The sequence below is a fragment of the Pongo abelii genome, chromosome 9 (genome assembly GCF_028885655.2).
Source record: "Pongo abelii isolate AG06213 chromosome 9, NHGRI_mPonAbe1-v2.0_pri, whole genome shotgun sequence".
Lineage (NCBI taxonomy): Eukaryota > Metazoa > Chordata > Mammalia > Primates > Hominidae > Pongo > Pongo abelii.
This window is the reverse complement of record NC_071994.2, coordinates 16,497,765-16,507,947: the sequence shown is the minus strand read 5'-3', so window position 1 is coordinate 16,507,947 and position 10,183 is coordinate 16,497,765. Positions and strand designations below refer to the sequence as shown.

Here is a 10,183-nt window from a genome sequence, read left to right as displayed (position 1 = left end):
GAGAATCACTTGAAACTGGGAGGCAGAGGTTGCAGTGAGCTGAGATCATGCCATTGCATTCCAGCCTGGGTGACAGAGGGAGACCCCTCCTCAAAAAAAAAAAAAAAAAAAAAGCACATACAGGAAACACACACAGATAAAATAACTCTAACCTAAAAAACTTTTTTAATCTCAGTTTTTTTCTAAGCAAACAAAAACTTAATAATAGTGGCATAGGAATTATTTTGATAAAATGTAAAATCTGTTAGACCAGTTACCAAACGGCAAAAAAAAGACCTTCTGCCCTGTACAGAATATTATGTTGGAAGAAAACATTTCCTTGAGATCTTTAAGAAAATATGGTTAACTTGAGGCCACAACAAACAGAACTTGAGGGGAAAAAATCTTACATGAGCTGAAAATAAGTTGAAGGAGAGCGTTATTATTTTGTGCCTTTTAAAAGAAGGGAAAAGAAAATGAAAATTGGTGAAATGCAATAAAAGTTGAACTTTGTGGTAAAAAAATTAAAATATCTTAAAATTTATTAAGATAAAATAAATAACGTAAGGAAATTTATTTTTCTAATCAATTCTTTAGTGTATAAGTAGTTTTTCTTTACAGCAAACCCAATCTCTAGAAAGACCATTATTATTTCCCTTGAATTATAGACAACTGGATCATATAAAAGGTTTTGTTTGCAGAAATAAATTTTATTTCTAATTTTCAGAAGTAAAGAAACGTTATAATACTTTAAGTAAACTGTTAACAAGACTTAGTTGACACCCAGTTAACCTAATCCAGTATTGATGTTTTTATTCTTTTCTTGAAAATACTCAAATACACCTGCATTGTGTTCCTTTAAAAATATGTTAAGGATACTTGTATTTAATGAGTTTTTTGAGGAAGAAAATTATACAACATTCATGCTTTTCATGATACTGAAAATACTGAATTATATGTCAATTTAATTTATCTCTTAGAAGAAAAAGTAACATAATTAAAATCACTGGTTCTCTGATCTTTAGTTCTCTCTCCACAAATAAAACCTATCACTTTTCACAATAAAAAAGCAAAAACATTACACAATTAAAAGGAGGTAAACTGAAACTCTTTATCCGCTTTGTTAAAAGGTAAATTAATTGTGAGAGATCAACATAACAATCATCACTGATTTTTTTTACCATTTAACTCTGATTCAGAAGATAAATAATAACCTATAATGCACCAGTGTATACAAATTTCTTATCACATTTTCCCTTATTTCGTAAAAAAGGAAAATGGATTTCATGCTTAAAAGAAGGATTAGTGTGACATAATTACTGAAAGACAATTTTGCTATTATCACAGTTCAAAAAGTACCCACAGGAATCTTTTAGGAAACAGGTTACTGTCCATTTCACAAAATGTGAAATTAGGTGATCATAAATACACAAGAAAAACAAAACATTTTTTGTCCTTAGTTATATTGCTCCCTTCCGGCCCAAAATTCAGATGAAAAAGATTAAACAGCTTTTGCAGATCATGTCTATCTATTTTAGTAACTTAATGAAAAGCAACCTTCATTTTAAAATAAATATCATAACACCATTTTTGAAACTGGAAATTAAACTCTCATCATATAAATGAATGTCAGTATGAAATTCTTTTATCTTGACAATTATGTACCATAAAGAATGAATATACTTTGAAGCTCTTAAATTATTTATTTTTAATTCAAGTGAAGACAAATTATGCCACTGCAGTCATTTCCTCATCTGAGTTACTTGATTCATTGTTTAGTTTCAATTCCCCTAAATCTTGGTCTACAGTTATAATAGTTTTCCTCTTGCACTTCTTGGGAATTGCATCATTAGCACAAATTTTTCTTATATTAGTGTTTGGCAATTTCTTCAGATTAAAGTCACATTCCCTAAATGTTTACAGGTTACTTGTATTTAGAATGTCTGGAATCTCAAGGCCATATCCTTCATACTGCTCTCACTCCCGCTCCATCGTCTACTTGATGACAGTCTCCCAGGAACAGTGCCACCTCCCCTGCCTGTCCCTGATACTGTTATGTAACTCAATCTGCTCCAGCTCACTGCTGAATCGATTTCAGTATCTTTCAATTAGTTCACAAGCATCTTTCTTTAAACATCCCTTTTTGGGGGGATCAAGATGATTTTGAAACCACTGCAGGTTTTCACAAATAAGGTTGAAAAAAGCCTTACACAAGGCTTTTTCATTCTTCAATTTTCTGTTTTTCTTGTTTGTGGGCCTCTCTCATAATTTGAGCTGCCTTTCTACTAAATGGATGGGTTACTTTTTTTTTTTCCAGTCCTGCACTTTTTCCCTTTGATGCTTTAGGCATGCTGATGTCCTTGCTGTCATGGAGGAGCTCCACACTCTAGACCCAGGCAATCTCATGAACCACAGGAGCAGCAGCTCACACGAGTACCTGGGCTGAATCCCCAAAAGTTTTTGTTTTATTTTTTATGAATCTTTTTGTTGTGAAAAACAACTAGTCATTTTATTCTAGGTCTAAATTTACCATACAAGATTCTTTCTCATATAAAATTATTTCTCTTTAAGTGTTCTTACCAAAAGATACCTCTTTGTTTCTATAACTTTCTTTACATTTCTCCTATTTCCTGGTTCCTTTTACCGTGTTTTATACATAACCTTTAAATAAGCTTTAAATTAGATAAAAATTGTTCACCTTTTTAAAAAGGAAATTTTTTTAAAAGAATGTTTCCTACAATATATTTTTATTGGAAAATACCCAAATAATAAGATATTTATTATTTAACTTAATATAATTTTAGATTCTAAATTCTGACACATTTGTCTGTATTCCATTACATTTATCTAATTATTTTATTTTATTCATTTATCTAGATTATTTATAAAACTGTGATAGTCATCATTTAATGTTTGAAGCTCACCACTGCAAAATTCTAACCGAGACAATGGAAAAGATATGACCTAAGTGACTCCATCTTGCTTCTAACCTCCAAGCTGTCCTTGCTCTTTCCTGGACTTTGGGAGGAACTTAGTTTATAGTTCTATTTTTATTAAATTAACATGAATGTCTTATTTATTAAAGATTATACAAGCAAAGATTTTTTCTGTCTTGGGCTAGGTTTATAGTTTTGTAACCACTATGCCAAATTTTGACACCTTATAGTATTTGGCAGGGATAAGTATGAAATTCCTTAATAATTGCAAACAAAAATGTATGCTAGCAATTCTTAATACATTTATAATATTACTTTACCAATAATTTTAAAGCTAGCTGATTTATTAAAAATTTTACTTGTCATGTAAACTTGAAAGTACATTTGAATAGTCTTTCCTTTTTTGATAAAGTATTTGATATAATCACTTTTATTTTTCTTTAAGCCATTTAGTTAGAGTTCTTTTATGTATTTTCAGTAGGGAAACATTGTGTACACAACACATAAATACATAGATGTATGCTGATGGAAAGTACACCTTATAGATTCATAAAGACTTTTTTTCCTATCTCAAGCTTTCAGATTCTTGATAAACTGCTTCAGAAGCCTAGGCAGTTGTCAGCTAAATAGCCTTAAATTTGCATATTAAAGGAAACAACTCAGGTGAAAATTAAATAGCAAAATTTACATCATAAGGTACACAGAAAAAGTCTGGTGGTGCTGGAGAAAGATTAAAGATGGATGCCAAGTCAAACATAAAATTATAGAAATCTATCATATAATTGTATAAGGATACCAATTTTATTTATATGGAGACTACCTATCTTTTAACTGGATCTCTGAGCTCTGGGCAGAGCCCACACTGAATCCTGGATCTCCAAAATAAGAGAATTATTTTGAGATTAGACCGTGTGATGTTTTTACAATGCACTTAAAAAAATTTTTTTAAACAAAGACATTTCTAAGTGTCTGAAGTATCCTCTTTCTTAAAAATCCCCAAGTAGCCTCTGTTGCAATAGTTATTAATGAAGAAAACAGAATTAAGTCACAAGAAAAAGAACTTTTGCTCCAAAAAAGACAAGGTCTGAAAAGAGAAAATATAAACAAAACATGAAGACCTTTTAAATACAAACACATGCACACACACACTCATCTTGGATGTCAGCCTTTAATTAAGCTGACTTTTAACAACTGAGCTCCTTTTAAAAAAATGTTTTTAAATCTCATTATTATATTTCAGCTAGGACAAATTGCTGCTATTTCAGAAGTACCAAGTATTAAAGCAGAAAGGGCTTTAGAAACTGTGAATCCCCAAAATCTGAGACAGGTCTCAGTTTATTAGGAAGTTTATTTTGCCAAGGTTGAGGATGCACATCCATGACATAACCTCAGGAGGTCCTGACAACATGTACCCAAGGTGGTCAGAGAACAGTTTGGTTTTATATATTTTAGGGATACATGAGACATCAATCAACATATGCAAGATGAACATTGATTCTGTCTAGAAAGGCAGGAAAACTCAAAGCAAATGCGGGAAGACTCAAAGTGGTGAGGGGGCTTCCAGGTCATAGGTAGATCAGAGGTAAATGGTTGCATTCTTTTGAGTCTCTGATTAGCCTCTCCAAAGGAGGCAATCAGATATGCATTTATCTCAGTGAGCAGAGTGGTCACGTTGAGTAGAATGGGAGGCAGGTTGGCTCTAATCAGTTCCCAGCTTGACTTTTCTTCTTGGCTTAGTGATTTGGGGGCCACAAGATTTATTTTCCTTTCACCAGAATTTGTTCTCAGGATCCAATCATCTTGTACCACACCCAAATTCCAACATTGGGAATAACATTTAAACATGGCATTTGAAGGGGACGAGTACACAAACCATATCACCACCTATCAACCACGGAAAACACATTCTTCTCATTTACACAAAAAATATACTCCAAGATTGACCTCATGCTCAGCCATAAAGCAAGTATCAATAAATTTTTAAAAAGTCAAAATTATATCAACCATAGTCTTGAACCACAGTGGAATAAAAATATAAAGCAATACCAAGAATATCTCCAAAAAACATATGATTACATGGAAACTAAACAACCTTCTCCTGAATTACTTTTGGGTAAACAACAAAACTAAGGCAGAAATAAGTTCTTTGAAATAAATGAAAACAGACAGAACATACCAAAATCTCTGGGATACAGCAAAATAACTGTTAAGAAGAAAGCTCATAGTGCTAAATGCTTACCTCAAAAATTTTGAAAGATCTAAAGTTAACAACACCAATACAACATCTAGAGGAACTAGAAAAACACACACAAAACTAAGGCCAGAGTTAGCAAAAGAAAATAAATAACTAAAATTGGAGCAGAACTTAACAAAATTGAGACCCAAAAATCTGTACAGAGAATCAGTGAAACAAAAAAATTCGTTGTTTGAAAGGATAAACAAGATTGATAGACTACTAACTAGATTAACAAGGGAGAAAAAGAGAGCGATCCAAATAAACACAATCAGAAATGACAAAGGGGGTATTAGAATCAATCTAACAGAAATATAAAAGATCACTTGGAGACTATTATGAACACCTCTATGCATACAAACTAGAAAATCTAGAGGAAATTGATATATTTCTGGAAATGGATAATTGCCCAAGATTGAGTCAGGGAGAAATTAAAACCTTGAATAAACCAATATCAAGACCAAAAATTGAATCAGTAATTAAAAACAAAACTTACAAACCAAAAAAATTTCTAGACCAGATGGATTCACAAGAGAATTGTATCAGATGTACAAAGAAGAGCTGGTACCAATTCTACTGAAACTATTTCAAAATAACAAGGAAAAAGAAATCCTGTCTAACCCATTCTGTGAAGCCAGTATCACCCTAATAGCAAAACCAAGCAAAGACACATTGAAAGAATAACATTATGAGCCAATATCTCTGATGTACATAGACACAAAAGTCCTCAACAAAATATTGGCACACCAAATCTAGCAGCACATCAAAAAGTTAATTCACCATGACCAAGTAGGCTTTATTCCTGGGATGGCAAGTTTGGTTCTGCATACACAAATCAATAAATGAGGTTCATCACATACACAGAATTAAAACCAAAGCCGTATGATCATCTCAACATTTGCAGAAAAAGCTTTTGATAAAATACTTCATTCATACAAAATAAAAACATTCAACAAACTAGGCATCAAAGGAACATACATCAAAATAATAAGAGCCATCTATGAAAAACCCACAGCAAATGTCATAGTGAATGGTCAAAAACTCGAAACAATTCTCTTGAGAAACAGAAATATAAGAATGCTCACTTTCACCTATACAACATGGTACTATGAGTGCTGACCAGAGCAATCAGGCAAGAGAAAGAAATAAAAGGCATCTGAATAGGAAAAGAGGTCAAACTATCTCTTTTCACTGGTGATAAAATTCCTGTACCTAGGAAATCCTAAAAAGTCTCTTCCAAAAGGCTCCTTGAACAGATAAGCCCCTTCAGTAAAGCCATGTGATACAAAATCAGTGTGAAAAATCAATAGTATTTTTATATACCAATAACATTCAAGCCTAAAGCCAAATAAAGAATGCAATCCCATTTACAATAGCCATGAAATAAAACCTAGGAACACATATAACTAAAGAGGTGAATGATCTCTGCAAGAATAACTATGAAACACTGCTGGAAGAAATTACAGATTATACAAACAAATGGAAAAACATTCTATGCTCATAGATTGAAAGAATAAATATAATTAAAATGACCATACTATTCTAAGCAATCTACATATTTAATGCTTCCTATCAACCTGCCAATATCATTTTTCATGTAACTAGAAAAAATCATTCTAAAATGTATATGGAATCAAAAAAGAGTCCAAATAGCTAAAACAATCTTAAGCAAAAAGAACAAAGCCAGAGGAATCAAGTTATTTGACTTTATAATATAAGGCGACAGTAACCAAAACATTATGGTATTGATACAAACACAGAAACATAGACCAATGGAACAAAATAGAGAACCCAGAAATAAAGCCACAAACCCTCTGATCTTTCACAAAAATGACCACAAAAGCAGTGGAGCAAGGACTCCCTATTCAAAAAATGGTGCTAGGATAGCTAGCTAGCTATATGCAGAAGAATGAAACTGGACCCCTGCTTTCACCGTATACAAAAATTAACTCAAGATGAATCAAAGAATTAAATGTCAAACCTAAAACTATAATAATCCTAACAGACAATGTAGGAAACACCATTCTGGACATTGACCTTGGAGAATAATTTATAACTATGTACTCAAAAAAGATTGCAACAGAAAAATTTGACAACTAAGAACTAAACACAGCAAAAAAAACTATCAACAGAGTAAACAGACAACCTACATATGGGAGAAAATATTCATAAACTATGCATCTGACAAGGGTCTAATACCCAGAATCTATAAGGAACTTAATAAATTCAACAAGCAAAAAGGAACCCAATTAAAAAATGGGCAAAATACATGAACAGACACTTCTCAAAAGAAGATATATAAGTGGCCAATAAACATATGAATAAATGCTCGACATCATTAATCATCAGAGAAATACAAATCAAAACCGCAATGAGACAACATTCATCAACAGTCAGAATGACTATTATTAAAAAGTCAAAAAACAACTGATGCTGGCAAGGCTGCATAGAAAAGGGAGCATGTATACCCAGTTTGTGGGAATGTAAATTACTTCAGCCACTGTAGAAAACAGTTTGGAGATTTCACAAATAACTTGAAACAGAACTACTGATATATGCCTACCAGGAAATGAATCATTGTACAAAAAAAGCACATGAACTTATATGTTCATTGTGATACTGTTCACAATGGAAAATACATGAAATCATCTTAAGTACCCATCAACGGTGGATTAGATAAAGGAAATGTGTTACATACACATCATGGAATACTAGGCAGCCATAAAAAAGAATAAAATCGTGTCCTTTGCAACATCATGGATGCAGCTGGAGGCCATTATCCTAAGCAAAGTAACACAGGAACTAAAAACCAAATACCACATGTTCTCACTTATACATGGGAGCTAAGCATTGAATACTGTGAACATAAAAAATAGCAACAATAGATATTGCAGACTGCTAGAGAGGAGAGGAAGTGAGGGGGGCAAGGGTTGAAAAACAAACTATTGGCAACTGTTGGGCATTATGCTCAGTACCCTCAGTACCTAGGTGATGAGATTAATTGTACCCCAACCTCATCATCATGCAATATACAAATATAAGAAGCCTACACATGTACCACTAAATCTGTTTATTTTTTTAAAAAAAAAGCAAAAAAAAAAAAGAGAAATAAAGAACATGAAAATTGGAAAAGAAGTCAAACTGTTCCTGTTTACAAATGATATACTCTGATATTTAGAAAACCCTAAAGACTCTGTCAAAAAAATGGAACTGAGAAATAAATTCCATAAATTTGTAGTCTACAAAATAAACACAAAAATCCTTAGCACTTTATATACCAAAAGTAAGACTTAAACGTTAGACCTAAAACCATAAAAACCCTAGAAGAAAACCTAGGCATTACCATTCAGGACATAGGCATGGGCAAGGACTTCATGTCTAAAACACCAAAAGCAATGGCAACAAAAGCCAAAATTGACAAATGGGATCTAATGAAACTAAAGAGCTTCTGCACAGCAAAAGAAACTACCATCAGAGTGAATAGGCAACCTACAAAATGGGAGAAAATTTTCACAACCTACTCATCTGACAAAGGGCTAATATCCAGAATCTACAATGAACTCCAACAAATTTACAAGAAAAAAACAAACAACCCCATCAAAAAGTGGGTGAAGGATATGAACAGACACTTCTCAAAAGAAGACATTTATGCAGCCAAAAAACACATGAAAAAATGCTCACCAACACTGGCCATCAGAGAAATGCAAATCAAAACCACAATGAGATACCATCTCACACCAGTTAGAATGACAATCATTAAAAAGTCAGGAAACAACAGGTGCTGGAGAGGATGTGGAGAAATAGGAACACTTTTACACTGTTGGTGGGACTGCAAACTAGTTCAACCCTTGTGGAAGTCAGTGTGGTGATTCCTCAGGGATCTAGAACTAGAAATTCCATTTGACCCAGCCATCCCATTACTGGGTATATACCCAAAGGACTATAAATCATGCAGCTGTAAAGAGACATGCACATGTATGTTTATTGTGGCACTATTCACAATAGCAAAGACTTGGAACCAACACAAATATCCAACAATGATAGACTGGATTAAGAAAATGTGGCACATATACACCATGGAATACTATGCAGCCATAAAAAATGATGAGTTCATGTCCTTTGTAGGGACATGGATGAAATTGGAAAGTATCATTCTCAGTAAACTATCACAAGGACAAAAAAACCAAACACTGCATGTTCTCACTCATAGGTGGTAATTGAACAAATGAGAACACATGGACACAGGAAGGGGAACATCACACTCTGGGGACTGTTGTGGGGTGGGGGATGGGGGAGGGATAGCTTTAGGAGATATAACTAATGCTAAATGACAGGTTAATGGGTGCATCACACCAGCATGGCACATGTATACATATGTAACTAACCTGCACATTGCATACACGTACCCTAAAACTTAAAGTATAATAATAATAATAAAAAAATAGAGCTCATGTCCAAAAAAAAAAAAGTAAATAATCTGAAAAAGAAATTAGGAAATGAATACCATTTATAATAGTTACAAAAATTAAAATAAATGAGAATAAACTTAACCAAAGAGTTGAGAGAGATCTCTACAATAAAAGCATAAATCACTGATGAAAGAAAATGGAGAGAACACCAAAAATAGAAAGATATTAAGTGTTCATGAATTGGAAAAACCAAAATTGAATTAATGGGTATATTGAATATAAATAGAAGTTACCAGAGGCTGAGAAGGGTAATAAGGAGGGGAGGCTAAATAAAATAGAGTTATTTTCCAAACTCTACTTTTGATGGTGCAAAATAAATCTGTAAAACTCTGGTGTTTTAGGAAGCCACAACAAATTGTGCTGGTAGTCTTTTTTTTTTTTTTTTTACTGTTACCCACTTACAATATTAAAAAGTCAAATTCACTTAGGAAGGTTCTTAATGAGCTGAAAAATGATTAATTTCATTACATCTTAAATCCTTAGTATTTGTATTTTTAATAGTCTTTATGACAAATTGAGAAATACATATATACCCTTCGGTTTCATACTAGAGCACATTGAGCCCA

At 32.8% G+C, this 10,183-nt stretch overlaps 1 pseudogene; it reads right to left on the bottom strand.

Annotated features, from left to right (window-relative positions):
- Positions 1–1,707: 1,707 nt before the first annotated feature.
- LOC112135525 (translation machinery-associated protein 16-like) lies at positions 1,708–2,329 on the bottom strand (annotated as a pseudogene).
- Between the last annotated feature and the right edge of the window lie 7,854 nt (positions 2,330–10,183).